This window comes from Panthera leo, chromosome B4 (genome assembly GCF_018350215.1).
Source record: "Panthera leo isolate Ple1 chromosome B4, P.leo_Ple1_pat1.1, whole genome shotgun sequence".
Taxonomy (NCBI): domain Eukaryota; kingdom Metazoa; phylum Chordata; class Mammalia; order Carnivora; family Felidae; genus Panthera; species Panthera leo.
This window is the reverse complement of record NC_056685.1, coordinates 11,631,466-11,651,215: the sequence shown is the minus strand read 5'-3', so window position 1 is coordinate 11,651,215 and position 19,750 is coordinate 11,631,466.

Here is a 19,750-nt window from a genome sequence, read left to right as displayed (position 1 = left end):
TAATTGGGTTGTTTTCTTGCTTTTCAATTATTTGAGCTCCTTATTGATTTCTATATTAACGTCTTACAGACATATGATTTTCAAATATTTTTCTCCCATTCCATAGGTTGCTTCTTCACTCTACTAATTGTTTCTTTTACTGTGCAGAAGCCTTTTATTTTGATGCAACTCCCTTGCCCATTTTGCTTCTGTTGTCTGTGCTTTTGGGGTTATAACCAAAAAATTATTGCCCAGACCAATGTCAAAAGGACTTTTCATTGTTTTCTAGTATTTTTACAATTTCAGGTCTATGATTTAAATCTTTAATCTATTTTGAGTTAATTTCTGTATATGGTATGAGATAAGGGTCCATTATCATTCTTCTGCATGTAAATCCAGTTTATGTAACACCATTTATTAAAGAGACTATCCTTTACCCATTGTGTGTTCTTGGCATCTTTGTCAAAGATCAGTTAACCATAAATGTGTGGATATACTTCTGGGCTCTTAAGTCTATTCTATTGGTCTAAATGTCTGTTTTTATGCCAGACCCATACTGTTTGGATTACTGTAGCTTTGTACTTTATTTTGAAATCAAGCAATGTGATGTTTCCAGCTTTGTTCTTGTTCAAGATTATATTGGCTATTGGGGATTCCTTGTGGGTCCACAAAAATTTTAGATTTTTTTCTATTTCTATGAAAAATGTCATTGGAATTTTGATAGGGATTGCAAAGATTCTGTAAATGGCTTTGGGTAGTATGAAAATTTTAACAATCTTCTTTCTTCCAATCCATGAACATGAGGTATCTTTCCATTTATATATGCCTTCCTAAATTTTTTTCTTCAATGTTTTATACTTCTCAGTATACTAATCTTTTACTTCCTTGGTTAAATTCATTTTGTCTCTTCCAAGATTTTATTTAAATTGAAGTTAGTTTATGAGCAATTGTATCCCAATAAAATGGGCAATCTGGAAGAAATGGACAGATTCCTAGAAACATATACACTACCAAAACTGAAACAGGAAGAAATAGAAAATTTGAGCACACCCATAACCAGTAAAGAAATTGAATTAATAATCAAAAATCTCCCTAAAAACAAGAGTCCAGGACTAGATGGCTTTTCAGGGGAATACTACCAAACATTTAAGGAAGAGTTAACATCTATTCTCTTGAAGCTGATCCAAAAAATAGAAATGGAAGGAAAACTTCCAAACTCTTTCTATGAAGCCAACATTTCCTTGATTCCAAAACCAGACAAAGACCTCACTAAAAAGGAGAACTATAGATCAATTTCCATGATGAACATGGATGCAAAAATCCTCAACAAGATATTAGCCAGTCGGATGCAACAATACATTAAAAAAAGTATTCACCACAACCAAGTGGGATTTATACCTGGGATGCAGGGCTAGTTCAATATTCGCAAAACAATCAATGTGATTCATCACATCAATAAAAGAAAGGACAAGAACCACATGATCCTCTCAATAGATGCAGAGAAAGCATTGGACAAAATACAGCATCTTTCTTGACAGAAACCCTCAAGAAAGTAGGGATAGAAGGATCATACCTCAAGATCATAAAAGCCGTATATGAAAGGCCCACTGCTTATACATCCTCAATGGGGAAAAACTGAGAGCGTTCCCCCTAAGGTCAGGAACACAAGAGGGATGTCCACTCTCGCACCTGTTATTCAACATAGTATTGGAAGTCTTAGCTTTGGCACTCAGACAACACAAAGGAATAAAAGGCATCCAAATCAGCCAGGAGGAGGTCAAACTTTCACTCTTTGCAGATGACATGATACTCTATATGGAAAACCCAAAAGATTCCACCAAAAAACTGCTAGAACTGATCCATGAATTTAGCAAAGTGGCAGGATATAAAATCAATGCACAGAAATCGTTTTTATTCCTATACACCAACAACGAAGCAACAGAGAAATCAGGGAATCAATCCCATTTATAATTGCACCCAAAACCATAAAATACCTAGGAATAAACATAACCAAAGAGGTGAAAAATCTATACACTGAAAACTATAGAAAGCTTATGAAAGAGATTGAAGAAGACACAAAAAAATGGAAAAATGTTCCATGCTCCTGGATTACAAGAACAAATATTGTTAAAATGTCAATACTACCCCAAGCAATCTACATATTCAATGCAATACCTATCAAAATAACACCAGCACTCTTCACAGGACTAGAACAAAAAATCCTAAAATTTGTATGGAACCAGAAAAGACCCCGAATAGCCAAAGCAATCTTGAAAAAGAAAACCAAAGCAGGAGGCATCACAATCCCAGACTTGAAGCTGTATTACAAAGCTGTAATCATCAAGACAGTATGGTACTCGTACAGAAACAGACACTCAACTCAGATCAAAGGAACAGAATAGAGAACCCAGAAATGGACCCACAAATGTATGACCAACTAATCTTTGACAAAGCAGGAAAGAATACCCAATGGAATAAACACAGTCTCTTCAGCAAATGGTGTTGGGAAAACTGGAGAGCGACATGCAGAAAAATGAACCTGGACCACTTTTCTCACAGCATGCACAAAAATAAACTCAAAATAGATGAAAGACCTAAACATGAGACAGGAAACCATAACAATCCTAGAGGAGAAAGCAGGCAAAAACCTCTTTGATCTCAGCCACAGCAACTTCTTACTCAACACATCTCCGGAGGCAAGGGAAACAAAAGCAAAAATGAACTATTGGGACCTCATCAAAATAAAGAAGTTTCTGCACAGTGAAGGAAACAATCGGCAAAACTAACGGAACGGGAGACAATATTTGCAAATGACATATCAGATAAAGGGTTAGTGTCCAAAATCTATAAAGAACTTATCAAACTCAACACCCAAAAAACAAATAATCCAGTAAAGAAGTGGGCAAAAGACGTGAATATACATTTCTCCAAAGAATATATCCAGATAGCCAACCGACACATGAAAAAATGCTCAACATTACTTGTCATCAGGGAAATACAAATCAAAACCACAATGAGATACCACCTCACACCTGTCAGAATGGCTAACGTTAACAACTCAGGCAACAACAGATGTTGGTGAGGATGCAGGGAATGAGAATCTTTTTTAAACATTTTTTTATTTTTGGGAGAGAGAGAAAGGGAGGGAGGGAGCATGAGCAGGGGAGGGGCAGAGGGAGGGAGACACAGAATCTGAAGCAGGCTCCAGGCTCTGAGCTGTCAGCACAGAGCCCAACGCGGGGCTTGAACTCATGAACTGTGAGATCATAAACTGAGCTGAAGTTGGATGTTTAACTGACTGAGCCACCCAGGAGCCCCGAAAGAGGATTTCTTTTGCACTGCTGGTGGGAAAGCAAACTGGTGCAGCCACTCAGGAAAAGTGTAGGGAGGTTCCTCAAAAAATTAAAAATAAAACTACCCTATGACTCAGCAATTGCACTACTAGGTATCTATCCAAGGGATACAGGTATGCTCTTTCAAAGGGGCACATGCACCCCAATGTTTATAACAGCACTAACAACAATAGCCAAAGTATGGAAAGAGATCAAATGTCCATCGATTGATGAATGGATAAAGAAGATGTGGTATATACACACAATGGAGTATTACTCGGCAATCAAAAAGAATGAAATCTTGCCATGTGCAACTACATGGATGGAACTAGAGGGTATTATGCTAAGCGAAATTAGTCAGAGAAAGACAAATATCATATGGCTTCACTCATATGAAGACTTTAAGATAGAAAATTTTAAGATAGATCATTGTTGCACTATATGCTAACTAACTTGGATGTAAATTAAAAAATAAATTTAAAAAAAAGGAAAAGAAAGAAAAAAGAGAAAATGAAAAAAATAAAGTTAGTTAACATACAGTGTAATATTAGTTTTAGGAGAATTTAGTGACGTATCACTTACATATAACACCCAGTGCTCATCTCAACAAGTGCCCTTCTTAATGTCCATCATGCATTTAGCCCACCCCCATCTCCTCTCAAGCAACCGTCAGTTTGTTCTCAATATTTGAGAGTCTCTTATGGTTTGCCTCCTTCTCTAGTTTTTATCTTATTTTGTTTTTCCTTCCCTTACTCTATGTTCATCTGTTTTGTTTCTTAAATTCCACATATGTGTGAAATCATATGGTATTTGTCTTTCTCTGACTCATTTCGTTCAGCATACTATATTCTAGTTCCATCCACATTGTTGCAAATGGCAAGATTTCATTCTTTTTGATGGCTGAGTAATATTTCATTGTATGTATGTATATACATACATATATACCACACCTTCTCTATGTATTCATCAGTCGATGGACATTTGGGTTCCTTCTATAATTTGGCTCTTGTTGATAATGCTGCTATACACAGTGGGGTGCGTGTGCCCCTTCAAATCAGCATTTTTGTATCCTTTGGATAAATACCTAGTAGTGCAATTCTTGGATCACAGGGTAGCTCTACCTCTAACTTTCTGAGGAACCTCGACACTGTTTTCCAGAGTGGCTGCACCAGTTTGCATCCCCACAAACAGTTTAAGAGGGTTCCCCTTTCTCCATATCCTCGTCAACATCTGTCGTCTCCTGGGTTGTTCATTTTAGCCATTTGATAGGTGTGAAGTGGCATCTCATCATGGTTTTGATTTGCATTTCCCTGATGAGTGATATTGACCATTTTTTTCATATGTCTGCTAGTCATTTGTATGTCTTTGGAAAAATGTCTGTTTACTTTTTCTGCCCATTTCTTAACTAGATTATTTATTTTGAGGGTGTTGAGCTTTATAAGTTCTTTATATATTTTGGATACTAACCCTTTATTCAATATGTCATTTGCAAATATATTCTCCTATTCTATCAGTTACCTTTTAGTTTTGTTGATTGTTTCTTTCACTGTGCAGAAGCTTATTATCTTGATAAGGTCCCAATTGTCCATGTTTGTTTTTGTTTCCCTTGCCAGTAGAGACTTATTGCTATGACTGAGGTCAAAGAAGTTGCTGCCTGTGTTCTCCTCTAGGACTTTGAGGGTTTCCTGTTTCACACTAAGGTATTTCATTTGTTTTGAGTTTATTTTTGTGTATGGTGTAAGAAAGTGGTCCAGGTTCATTCTTCTGCATCTTGCTATTCAGTTTTCCCAACACCATTTGTTGAAGAGACTGTCTTTTTTTCCACTGGTTATTCTTTTCTTCTTTGTTAAAGATTAGTTGACCATATAGTTGTGGGTCCATTTCTGGGTCCTCTATTCTGTTCCATTGATCCATGTGTCTGTTTTTCTGCTAGTACCATGCTGTCTTGATGATTACATCTTTGTAATACCACTTGAAATCTGGAATTGTGATGCCTCCCATTTTGGTTTTCTTTTTCAACATTACTTTGGCTATTCGGGGTCTTTTCTTGTTTCATATAAATTTTAGAATTGTTTGTTCCAGCTCTGTGAAAAATGCCAGTGTTATTTTGATTGAATATGTAGATTGCTTTGGATAGTATAGACATTTTAACAATATTTATTACTCCAATCCATGAGCATAGACTTCTTTTCCATCTATTTGTGTTCTCTTCAATTTCTTTCCTAAGTGTTCTATAGTTTTCAGAGTAAAGATCACTTACCTCTCTAGTTAGGTTTTTTTCCTACATACTTTATGTTTTTGGTGCAATTGTAAATGGGATTGATTCCTTGATTTCTCTTTCTGCTGCTTCATTATTGGTGTATAGAAATGAACATATTTCTTTACATTGATTTTATATCCTGTGGCTTTGCTGAATTCATGTATCAGTTCTAGCAATTTTTTGTGTGTGGTATCTTCCAAAATTTTCCATGTATCATGTCATCTGTGAAGAGGTAAAGGCTGACTTCTTCCATGCTAATTTGGTTGCATTTTTATTTCTTTTTGTTGTCTGATTTCTGAGGTTAGGACTTCCAGTAGTATGTTGAGTAACAGTGATGAGAGCGGACATCCCTGTCGTGTTCCTGACCTTAGGAGAAAAGCTCTCAGTTTTTCCCCATTGAGATAATATGAGCTGTGGGCCTTTCATATATGGCTTTAGCATGTTGAGGTATATTCCTTCTATCCCTACTTTCTTGAGGGTTTTTAATCAAGAAAGCATGCTGTATTCTGTCAAATCATTTTTCTACATCTATTGCGAGAATCATGTTTCTTATCTTTCTTTTATTAATGTTGTGTATCACATTGATTGATTTGTGGATATTGTACCACTCCCCGCAGTCCAGGAATAAATTCCACTTGATCGTGGTGAATAATTATTTTAATGTACCGTGGGATTTAATTTGCTAGCATGTTGTTGAGAATTTTTGCATCCATGTTCATCAGGAATATTGCTCTGTATTTCTCCTTTAATAGTGGGGTCTTTGTCTGGTTTTGGAATCAAGGTAATGCTGGCCTCATAAAATGAGTTTGGAAGTTTTCCTCCCATTTCTATTTTTTGAAAAAGTTTCAAAAGAAAAGTTATTAATTGTTTACATGTTTGGTAGACTTCCCCTGGGAAGCCAAACAGCCCTGGAGTCTTGTTGGTTGGGACATTTTTGATTACTGATTCAATTTCTTTACAAGTTATGGATCTGTTCAAATTTTCTATTTCTTCCTGTTTCCATTTTGGTAGTTTGTGTGTTTGTAGGAATGTATCCATTTCTTCCAAACTTCCCAATTTGTTGGCATATAATTTTTCATAATATTCTGATTGTTTGTATTTCTGCAGTCTTGATTGTGACCTTTCCTCTTCCATTCATGATTTTATATATTTGGGCCCTTTTTCTTTTCTTTTTGACAAGTCTGGCTAGGGATTTATCAATTTTATTAATTCTTTCAAAGAACCAGCTCCTATTTTTGTTGACCTGTTCTATTGGGGTTTTTGTTTTTTATTTGGTTTCTATATCATTTATTTCTGCTCTAATCTTTATTATTTCTCTTCTTCTACTGGTTTTGGGCTTTATTTGCTGTTCTTTTTCTAGCTCCTTTAGTTTTAAGGTTAATTTGTATATTTGAGGTTTTTCTTCCTTCTTGAGGGAGGCCTATTGCTATGCTATATACTTACCTCTTATGACTGCCTCTGCTGCATCCCAAAGGTTTGGAACTGTTGTGTTTTCATTTTCATTGGCTTCCATGTACTTTTTATTTCTTCTTTCATTTCCTGATTAACCCATTCATTCTTTACTACGATATTCTTTAACCCCCATGTGTTTGTGGTATTTCCAATTTTTTTCTTTGGTTGACTTCAAGTTTCATAGCGTTAGGTTTGAAAATATGCATAGTATTGATCTCAATCTTTTTATACTAGTTGAGGCCTGATTTTTTGACCCACTATGTAATCTATTCTGGAGAATATTCTATGCACACTTGAAAAGAATGTGTGTTCTGCTGCTTAATGGCAAAATGCTCTGAATTTACCTGTTAAGACCATCTAGTCCAGTGTATCCTTCAAAGCAATTGTTTCCTTGTTGATCTTCTGCTTAAATGATCTGTCCATTGTTGTAAGTGGGGTGTTAAAGTTCTCTATTATTGTATTATCAATGAGTTGAAGTTTATTATTAATTAATGTATATATTTGGCTTTTCCAAGTTGGGGGCATAAATATTTACAATTGTTAGATCTTGTTAGATGGACCCTTTATTATGATATAGTGCCCCTCTTCATCCTTATTACAGCCTTTGGTTTAAAATCTCATTTGTCTGATATAAGTATGACTACTCCAGTTTTCTTTTTATGTCTATTAGCATGATACATTGTTCTTCATCCCCTCTTTTTCAATCTGGAGGTGTCTTTGGGTCTAAGATGAGCCTTTTGTAAGCAGCATATTGATGGGTCTTGGTTTTTATCCATTCTGATACCCTATGTCTTTTGATTGGAGCATTTACTCCACATTCAGAGTAATTATTGATATGAATTTTGTGCCATTGTATTACTCATAAACTTGCTGTTTCTGTAGATTATCTCTGTTCCACTCTCGTCTTTGTTTCTTTTGGTCTCTTTCCTACTCAGAAGCCCCCTTTTATAATTTTTGCAGAGCTGGTTTGGTGTTCACGAATTCCTTTAGTTTTTCTTTGTCTTGGAAACTCTTTATCTCTCCTTCTGTTCTGAACGACAGCCTTACTAGATAAAGTGTTCTTGGTTGGATATTTTTACTCTTTAGCACGTTGAGTATATCACGCCACCATTCTTCTGACCTGCCAAGTTTCTGTGGACAGGTCTGCTGCTAACCTTATGTGTCTACCCTTAGATTAAGGACATTTTGTCCCTAGCTGCTTTCAGAATTCTCTCTTTATCTTTGTATTTTGCTAGTTTCACTATGACATGTCTTGGTGTTAACCTGTTTTTGTTGATTTTGAGGGAAGTTCTTTGTGTCTCTTGGACTTGAATGCTTGTTTTCTTCCCCAGATTATAGAAGTTCTCAGCTATAATTTGTTCAAATAAGCTTTCTGTCCCTTTTTCCTGCTCTTCTTCTGGGACTCTTATGATCAGGATATTATTGTGCTTTATACATTTGCTGAATTCCCTCAGTCTATATTCATGATGTAATAGTTTTCTTTACCTCCCCTTTTCAGCTTCATTATTTTCCATAATTTTATCTTCCATATCACCTGTTGGATCTTCTGCTTCTTCCATCCTTGTTGTGATTACATTCAGTTGGTCTTGCATCTCAGTTATAACTTTTTTGATTTCAGTCTGACTACTTTTTAATGTCTTATCTTTTATTTCTGCAGCAAGGGTTTCTATGGTATCTTCTATGCTTTTTTCAAGCCCAGCTAGTATTCTTATGACTGTTTTTCTAAAGTCTTGTTCAGATATATTGCTTATATCTATTTTAAGAAAGTCCCTAGTTGTGGCTTATTCTTGATAATTCTTTTGAGGACAATTCCTCTGTCTTGTCATTTTGTATAGGTTTCTGTCTTTTGTGTGTTACGAAAGCTTGTTATGTTTCCTGACCCTGAGAGTAATGCTATATTAAGAAAAGTTTATACACTGTCCAGGGCCTCGTGCTTCAGGAAGTCTTTCTGATGCATGCTGTGTGTACTCTGCTGTTGTGGTCTGGCTGCTTTTCCCCCCAGGTTGGTCCTCTGCAGAGCTCCTCCTTGCTTGCAGTGGGTAGTGTCTGGACCTTTAACTAGGTATGCTTTGATTTGTCTGTTAAAATAAGTTTGATTTTTTAAAAGTCTTGATCCAAAAAAAAGAGAAGGAAAAGGAACAAAAAACATAAACAATAACTTATAAATCTGATTCCAAAGAAAAAGTAATCAAAAAAGAAGAAAAAAATATGAAGCCTTATTGAAAAAATGAGAAAAGGAAATGAAAAAGCAAATGAACAAAAAAACTATTAAAATCCTGATTTAAAAAAGAAAAAGAAAAAGAAAAAGAAAAAACCCTGGTCCTATTTCCACCATAACAGAAGCTGATGCTTTGGAGTACTCTATGATCAGTAGTAGACTTGTGCATGTTGGGGAGTGGGGCACTGTGTTGGTCCTCTTGGAGAAAATCCTGCTGCACTGGCTCACAATGCCCTTGTAAAGATGTCCTTGTAGGGTGCAGGGGAGCAGGGTTTGATGTAAGCAGCTTCTACCTTGACTGGGGGTGCTGTGTTGCTCACTGAAGTCTGGCTGTGTGGTGGGCAGGGGAAGATGGCATCACCCCGCTCTCTCATCCCTGGGTGGGGGGCTGGCAACCAGCTGCTGTTCAGGTAGCCCTCACAGACAAGCAAACAATCTCCCCTCCTGTGTCCCAGGCTTCCATCAGATCCCTGCCCTCAACCCTTCTGAGCCTGGGTCTTTGACGTGCCCAGTGCCACAGCTCTCTTGTGTTTTATCTTTGGCACCTGACAGGGTTTCACAACTCCAAATCTTAAAGGGCCCAGCAAGGCATGGAGCAAGGCTCTTCGTCTGGAGAGCCTCACAGTGCTGTGCCTAATGCCATTCTGTCCCAGAAAAGCAGGTACACAGCTATGCGGGTGCCTGGAGCTTATGGTGATACACAGCAAAAACCTGTGACCACTTTATACACCTTCTGCATGTGCCTCTGTCCCTGTTGTTGAATGGCCACTCAAAGGTGCCTGCAGGGTCTTTTGTCCTTGGAGAGACAATATACCCTCTTCCAAATGCAGTCCAGAAAAGGAATGTTTTCTCCCATTGTGACCAGAGGATCCCTATGCCACACTGTCTACTATCCATTCCCAGGCCTCTCCTTCTTCTCCCCAGGGGCACTGTTGCCTGCTCAGATATACTCTAGCAAATGGCGCAGATTTCAAGAAACTCAGAATATCAGCTCCACTGTTTGCAAAAACCTGCAATAGTCGGTTCTTCGTGATACCCGCCCCCATTGATGATTTTGGGGAAGTGCTTTTCTTGCACAAACCTGATGCCCTGCTCTCTCTCTTCTCCTCTTTCTCCTCTCTGTAAAATGGACTCACAACCCTCTGCAGGACCAGGGCTTTTTCTGAGTCCCAGTTTCCCTCCCTGCATGGCTTACCTGCCATGTTCTCTCCCTCAAATTATACAGATTGTTCCCTTAATCCTCTGATTCCCTATCAGTAAACACAGGTGTTCAAAATGATTTGATGTTGATCTGCCTGTGTTCAAGGGACAAGATAAGCCCAGGGTCCCCCTGCTACTCCTCCATCTTAACTCTGGTTAAATTTATTCTTAACTCTGTTACTGTTTTTGATGCTATTGTAAAGGGGTTTATTTTAGTTTCTTTTTTGGATAGTTTGTTAGAATATAGAAAGAACTTATTTTTGTATGTTGATTTTGTGTTCAGCAACTTTACTGAATTCATTTGTTAGTTCTAACAGTATTTTTGGTGGAGTCATTAGGATTTTCTGTATATAAGACGATGTTATGTGCAAAAGAGATTATCTTCATCTTTTCCTATTGGTATATCTTTTATTTATTTTTCCTGCCTAATTGCTATGGCTACGACTTCTAACACAATGTTGGAAAGAAGTAGCGAGAGGGGGCATCCTTGTCTTATTTCTGATCTTAGAGGAAAAATTCTCAGCTTTTCATCATTGAGTATAATGTTAGTTGAGGGTTCCTATAAACACAATTTTTTATCACTGTCTCCACCATTTCCACAGCTAGATATTTTTATGAAGGATCATTGGCAACCTTGGAGGTAGCTGAAAACCACAGAAGTACTGATAAGTCACCTACCACCTCCTTCATTCACTACAATATCTGAGAGAGAGAGAGATTGAGATTCAATTAAAAGCACATAGAAATCCAGAGTGAAAAGAAACTAAAGACTCTGTAGCCAGCTTTATATTCCAATCTCTTCTTTAACCCTCCAACTTAGTTTGGGCTTTTAGAGCAGAATACCATAGATTGGGTGGCTTAAACAGCATCCTTCTTTTTTTTTTTTTTTTAACAGTATTGTAAATTAAGAAGTCCAAGATCAAGTTGCCTGCAGATTTGCTGTCTGGTGAGGGCCCTTTTCCTCATTTTCAGCTGGTTGTCTTCTATCCACACATGGTGTAGAACACAAGAAGAAGCAAGCTATCTGTGCAACTTCTTATTAGGGCACTAATTGCATCATGAGGGTTCTACCCTCATGACCTAATAACTTCCCTAAGGCCCCGTCTTCAAATACCATCACATTGGGGGTTAGAGTTTTAACATATGAGTTTGGGGGTGGGTCACAAACATTCGGTATATTGCCCCCCCTCCCCCCCCCCCCCCGTCTCCCGGCTGTTCAGGGTCCATGGGAAACTTCCAATGATAAACAGAATACTTCCCAAGCAGAAAGCCATTTTTGCAAAAGTAAACCCACAATGCTGATATTTATTCTTGTTCCTTGTAAATGTTTTCTCTATGATATTGTGGAGGTGATTTAGCTTCTCTGTACTAGTTTCCCCATAAATAACTTTTAAAAATCAATTTATCTATCATCTTTATATATTTGCTCTCCAAGATAGCCCCTAAAAGTAGATGAAGAGGAATGAATTTTTTTTTGTTATTTTAGAGAGAGAGAAAGAGAGTGTGTGCACGTGAGCTGGGAAGAGGGGCAGAGGGAGAGAGAGAAAGAATCTTAAGCAGGTTCAAAATCCAATGCAGTGCCCAACACGGGGCTTGATCCCACGACCCTGGGATCATGACCTGAGCCAAAATCAAGAGTTGGACACTCAACTAACTGAGCCAGGTGCCTCGAGAGGATTGGATTTTTTTACACTTGTCCAAATACTTGGATATCTTCCAAAGAGCACCTTGTTTGCAGGCAGTGTTTAAAGTTGGCTTTCTTTGTTAGGTTTGATTTTACTTTGGGTTCCCCAAAGCAGTTTTTTACTTGGAGTTAATAACTCAGATCCAAATGCTTAGTTTGGAAGGCGAAGGCTGTAGCCAATCTCTGGATTACCCAATCCAAGGCCAAATGGAAAGTTTTTCTAAGTATCAACTAGAAGGAAATGCTAACTGAGCCCTTCCATGGCTCTCCTCCAGGTAACCCCTGTCAATGTCTTAGAGGCATAAGCCTTTCACATCCACCCAGTCTGCCAGATTGCCAAGAATTACACACCATGGAGAATTCTGAGAGCAATTCGACACATCAGTTTGAGAGACGTGGTTTTTTAAACACTTCCCTAATTTTTTTGTTTAGATCATGACCATCAGTGATGATGGTAGAGCATCCATCCTGCCATCATGACAGGATTTTTATCCCAGCTACCTCCCATCCCAGCAAGAAGAATGAGGGTGGGCCTCCAGCAGCCCTGCCTAGTCTGCACATCATGACCAATGGCCCACCAGTGGCATGCAGTGAGGTCACTGATGGTGGTAGGAGTCATTGGGGGTGGGATTCTCAGGAATAGCAGAAGAGAATGTGAGAAATTCTCCCACAGTCCTAACTCCTATCACAAAGAACCTATTTCCACCTAAAAATCACATGTTGGTCATGGTTATACATATTTTCAACTCAGGCTATTGGTTATTTTTTCATTTTACTGTTGCACTGGGACTTTCACTTCAAAGATTGGATTATTGTCCTTTATATTTTTGAGAGTGGTAGTGGTAAAACAAAAAGGAACATTAAAAGCAGAGTACACACACAAAAAAAATGAATAAGCAGCATTTCACAAGGAACAATTCTTACATCTCTGAAGAAGAGCCTCTACTCTCAACTTGGTTTCATCATTTTGGTATCAGACACCAAGTACCAACAAGCCAACAGTTGTACGAAACAAGTGCTTTCCATTTTCTGGCTCTCAAATAATCCATTATCGGCAAGGTTTTGGCTAGTAGAATGATCAGTTGCTCCTTACTGGAAATTCAGGCTACAAAGATTTAAGCCCTCCCTTTTCTTTTTCCCCTTACAGAATACTGTGATTGATGCACACGGATGTTTCAGCACTTTATCGCCCTAACTGTTTAGTGAGAAACAGGCAGCTTTTCATCAAGGAAAGGCATCAACAATGTTTCAAAAGAAACAAACGCTAACAACTTCCTGCATGCATCCAGATTTCTCTCAACCCATGAACTCTGAGATTCTTCAGAATGATGGAAGTTTTGCCAGGTTTGCCCTTTGCCTTCATGCCTCTCTATTGGCTAATGGACATGCATAAATTAATACTCTTCAGAATGGTATGAGGCCTTCCATTCAGATTAACAAACGTCTTCACCATTTCAACATCCCTTTACAATTTTTCTGCCACTTCACGGTCTACTTTCTTAATCGGACTGTGTCCCTTCTTATTATCTCACAAAATACCTGGAAAACAGACCTTGCTGAGAAGCAGAGATCTCTGTGGTATTTTCAGCTTGAGAGCTAGCACTTAGCTTCTCCTTTCAGTCTCTCTCAAAGAAGTTGGATCCATGCTGCATTCCCAGAACTCTCCAGTGTGTTGGCTTGGAACATAAAAATAGCCTTCCCTGCAGGGGATAGATCCTGATTAGAAATCTTGAAATATTTTCCCAATTTCATTTTCCATAGAAGGGACTAGATTTTAAACCAGGCAGCTGGCAAATAGCCACATGGTTTTTCAGCTTGCTGGCCCTGACATCCCATGAGAACAACTCAAAGTACATTTAAAAGTCTTTTGTTTGAGAAGCTTAGCAGGGAGTTGGAGTAGATCCGTCCATTGCTGGACCATGATCCTGCTAAAAACGATGCATATGCCATGGTGCTCAGTTATTGATGTAAATGGTGCCCAGCACCCAAGGGCCTTGGAAATCCGCTATGTTGTTTGCCTCTACATTCACTCATTATTATTCCCTGTGCGATCATTAAAAACCAGTGTCTTAGACCATATTCATCTCACATAACTCAAAGTTTGTACCCATTGAATACCATCTCTCCATTTCCCACTTACCCCTGGCAACTACCATTATACTCACAGCTTCTTTGAATTTGACTATTTTGTTAAGAGGGTAAATTACATGTTAAATGTTACTAAAATAAACAGAACAAAACCCATTCACTGTCCTGGCCCGAGGGCTTGGTAATCTGGAATAAGGGTATTCCAGAATATGCTGTGAGGACTTCTGAATTCATTCATGATATCTCAGTCAGGAGAAGCTCATTTACTTCATCAACGGATATTTATTGAGACCTACTATGTGCTAGGCACTGTGCTAGTTCTGGCTGACAGTGGTGACCAAGACTGGCAGGTTCCCTTCTATCATGCAGTTTAATTCTCTCTCCAATGGACATGAGAAAAAAGAAAACCATAAACTGATAAAATGAATGAAATTATATGTTAAATGAGAAAATGCTGCTGTGGGGGGTAGAAACCAAGAGAGGAGACATATGTTACATAGGATGGTTATAAAAGGTCTTTCTGAGAAGGTGACATTGAACATGAGACTTGAAGGAGTTAGGAGTCTGCCAATATATGTGATTCCTCAGGAATGGAAAATATTCATGGGAATGTGGTCATTGGTTATCACTGTCTGTTGAAAATCCCTTCTGTGTTTGCCTCCCCTTCCTGCCTCCACACTTCTGCTCCCTGTAGGCTTAGAGGGAGAGTGAATTGTACTTTATAGGGAGACAGGGGAGATGGTGGCCACTGTAATTCCAAGAAGTGATAACAATACACTTTACACTGCTAGGGACATTTCTTTGTATATTTAGCCTCCATCTTGCCCCTGAGCTCCAGACTCTCATATTTATTTGTGTGCTCAGTACCTCCACAGAGTTGTCTGATACACATTTCAAATTTCTTTCTTTCATTTTTTAAGTTAAATTCAAGTTAGTTAACATATAGTGTAGTATTGGCTTCAGGAGTAGAACTCAGTGATTCATCGCTTACATGTTACACCCAGTGCTCATCCCAAGTGCTGTCCTTCATGCCCATCATTCATTTAGCCCATCCTTGCACCCACCTCCCCTCCAACAACCGTCTGTTTGTCCTCTGTATTTAAGAGTCTCCTATGGCTTGCCTCCCTCTCTGTTTTTATCTTATTTTTCCCTTCCCCTATGTTCATCTATTTTGTTTCTTAAATTCCACATACGAGTGAAATCATGATATTTATCTTTCTCTGACTGACTTATTTCACTTAGCATAATACACTCAAGTTCATCCACGTTGCTGCAAATGGCAAGATTTCATTCTTTTTGATCACTGAGTAATATTCCATTGTAAGTATATACCACATCTTTATCCATTCACTAGCTGATGAACATTTGGCCTCTTTCCATAATTTGGCTATTGTTGATAGTACTGCTATAAACATTGGGGGGCATGTGCCCCTTTGAATCAGCATTTTTGTATCTTTTACATAAATACCTAGTAGTGCAATTGCTGGGTCACAGGGTAGTTCTATTTTTAATTTTTTTGAGGAACCTCCCTACAGTTTTCCAGAGAGGCTGCACCAGTTTGCATTCCCACCAACAGTACAAAAGGATTCCCCTTTCCCTGTATCCTCGGCAACATCTGTTGTTTCCCGAGTTGTTCATTTTAGCCATTCTGACAGGTGTGAGGTATTTTCTCATCATGGTTTTGATTGTATTTCCCTGATGACGAGTGATGTTGAGCATCTTTCCATGTGTCTGTGAGCCATCTGGACGTCTTCTTTGGAAAAGTGTCTATCCGTGTCTTCTGCCCATTTCTTCAATGGATTATTTGGTTTTTGGTTGTTGAGTTTGATAAGTTCTTTATAGATTTTGGATACTAACCATTTATCCGATACGTCATTTGCAAATATCTTCTCCCATTCTGTTGGTTGCCTTTTAGTTTTGTTGATTGTTTCCTTCACTGTGCAGAAGCTTTTTATCTTGATGAGGTCCCAGTAGTTCATGTTTGTTTTTGTTTCCCTTGCCTCTGGAGACATGTTTAGTAAGAAATTGCTGCAGCTGAGGTCAAAGAGGTTTTTGCGTGTTTTCTCCTCTGGGATTTTGATTGTTTCTTGTCTCACAGTTAGGTCTTTCATCCATTGTAAATTTATTTTTGTGTATGGTGTAAGAAAATGGCCCAGTTTCATTCTTCTGCATGTCGTTATCCAGTTTTCCAAACACCATTTGCTGAAGGGATGGTCTTTTTTCCATTGAATATTTCCTGCTTTGTCAAAGATTAGTTGGCCATACATTTGTGGGCCAATTTCTGCGTTCTCTATTCTGTTCCATTGATCTCATTGTCTGTTTTTGTGCCAGTACCATACTGTCTTGATGATGATAGTTTTGTAACACAGCTTGACGTCTGGGAGTATGATGCCTCCAGCTTTGGTTTTCTTTTTCAATATTACTTTGGCTAGTCGGGGTCTTTTCTGGTTCCACACAAATTTTGGAAATGTTTGTTTCTAGCTCCATGAAGAATGCTGGTGTTATTTTGATAGGGATTGCATTCAATGTGTAGATTGCTTTGGCTAGTATAGACATTTTAACAATATGTATTCCTCCAATCCATGAGCATGGAATGTTTTTCCATTTCTTTTTGTCTTCAATTTCTTTTATAAGCTAGTAGGTCTAAAACAGAACTTTTGATTTTCTGCCTGAGACTCTGTTACCCCAGCAAATGGCACCAACATCTACCCAGTTGCCCAAGCTAAAAATACCCAAGAGCCCTTCTTGATTCTTTTGTTTTTCTCATCCCCTTCATGCAAGATATAGGTGAGGCTTGCTGACTCTATCACCAAAATATATCCAGAATCCACCTACTTCTTTCCTTCCCCAAGGCACCACCAAGGTCCAGGGCCTAGTGCCTGTATTGCTGCAACAGTTTCCTGCAAACTTCCTGGCTCTGTAATTGTCTCCACTACAACTATTTTCCTTCAGTGTTATATTAGATTTTCTTAATCCACTTTATAAACCTTCCAAGGGCTTCTCAAGGCTTCACAATTCCTGAAAAGCTACTAATCTGTGCCTCCTTCAGACTCACTTCAGACTATTCCCCTTGTTCTTGACTTACAGTTTTGTGCACTCCACTCCAGGCATATTGGGCTTTTCATTTCTTGACTTCTCAAGCTCATTCCAGCCTAGGGCCTTTGCACATACCATTCCTTCTGCTTGGAGCTCTTATCCTTCAGAACTTTGCAAGGTCTCCCCCTCTCCCTATAAGATTGTCACCCCTACAGGATGCCTTTCCTTGAGCACACTCTCTAAAACATTCCCTAGATAATAGCATTACTCTGGTTAATCATATTCATAGTATTTATTCTGCTGGCAATTTTTTTTTACTAGTCCATGGTCTCCCCCTAGTAAATTAGAAATTTAGCTCCATGGGCACAGAAGTACTGTCTGTTTTGTTTACTGATACACTGCCCAGAATGGTGGGTTTCTTCTTCCCACCTAGAATGGAACCTGACACACAGTACATATTTATTATATATTTGTTGGATAAATGCATAAATGAATAAAATACAGCATAAAATACCTTTACGATAGTCTTGAAATCTATATTAAGTAAATGAATGTTCTTATTCCTATTTTACAGATGAGGAACTGGAGACTGAGAGAACCAGAGAGATGAAATAACCTGATCAAAATCACACAATTTGTAATGATGCTGGAATTCAGACCCAAATGGTCATTCTGGTTATCTTTTTTCTTTTTAATAGCAAGAATCTTTCTTTTAAAAATTTTAATCATTTTTGTGGAGCATCTTGGTGGCTCAGTCGGTTGAGCAACTGACTCTTGATTTCAGGTCATGTCATGATCTCATGTTTTGTAGGTTTGAGTCCTGCATCAAGCTCTATGCTGACAGTACAGAGTCTGCTTGAGATTCTCTCTCTCCTTCTCTGTCTGCCCCACCCCAGCTCGTGCTCACTTTCTCCCTCAAATTAAATAAATATTTAAAAAATAAATAATAGAAATTTTAGTCATTTTTGAGTCATGAATTACCTATAATAAAGTATACCCATTTGAAGCATAGAGTTAGAGGCACTTTGACAAATACATACACCCCTGAAACCACAAATCTCCCTGTGCCCCTTTGCAGCCAATCCCCACTGATCTGTCATCAGAAAACTATTTTTTCACTGGTGCCTGTATTTTACTGGGTTTTTGTTTCGGGGTTTTTGTTTTTCTTTGATTGTTTGTTTGTTTTGTGTGTGTGTGTGTGTGTATGTTTGTGTGTGTGTATGTGTGTGCGTGCCTGAACTACTTTTTAGCACTAAGATATAGGACCTTTCTAAGCTTCAGGCTTCTCATTTGTATTATGTAGATAATGATAATGTATTATCTTCCTCATAGGTATACAGCTGATCCTTGAGTAACTCAGGTTTGATTATATGGGGCCTTTTTTTAAGGGTTGAAGACAAAAGCTACATGGCATTTATTTACAACTGCTAACTCCAGTCTCCACAGGACCAAATTGAAGATGATTGTCACAGAGGATGCACCTGTTCCCTGCTGAATGCCTGAAGAAGGCCAGAGAGGCAGTCAGAAGCCCCTTAGGGTCCTGGGACTGGCAGGGCTGCAGGTTGCCCCATGTGCTGACAGGGTGATTGGGTGGAGGGCCTGGGGCTGGCAGGCAGGTGGCTAGTTAGAGTGGAGGAATATGCCCAGAAGGCAGGGACAGTGCTGCAGAGAAATTTTGCTCCCTGGCACCCAGATTTCTGTGTACTGAGCTCTGGGAATGCACAAGGCCACTCAACTGTCTCATGACTCTGCTGGGCCAGATGCACACCCTCCCCACCACAGACACCCAGCTTTGTGGCCTCCCAGAGGTCAGCACACTCTCACGTAGCCACAGCTGCCAATGGCCACACCCAGTAGTACACCTTCCGGCAGATGGAGCAGCTGTTATGTGCCTCTAGGCTGCTGCCACAGTTTGTAGGCCCACCCCGTAGCTGCCATAACCTAGTTGAGGCCACCAGGCTGTGGGAAATCACCATCTCAGAGCCTGACCCCCTACCACTGTTGCCACCCCTAACTCATTGGCCCAGCTCCCCATACATAGATTTTTTTCCCCAATAACTAAACACAAAGAACCATAAATTTATTTTCTCTTATGACTTTTTTCCTTTTAACAAAATTTTATTTATTTATTTTGATAGATCAAGCAGGGGAAGGGCAGAGAGACAGGGAGAGAGAATTCCAACATGGGGTCAATCTCACAAACTGTGAGATCATGACCTGGGCCAAAATCAAGAGTCAGACACTTAACTGACTGAGCCACACAGGTGTCTCTCTTATGATTTTCTTAGTAAAATGTTCTCTTCTCTAGCTTATTTTATTATAAGAATATAGTGTATAATACATATAACACATAAAGTGTATGAGTTTATGTTCCTGGTAAGGCTTCTAGTCAACGGTAGGTTATTGGTAGTTAAGTTCCTGGGGACTCCAAAGTTATACATGTACTTTTGACTGTGTGGGGTGTTGGCACCCCTAACTACTACATCACTCAAGGGTTAGCC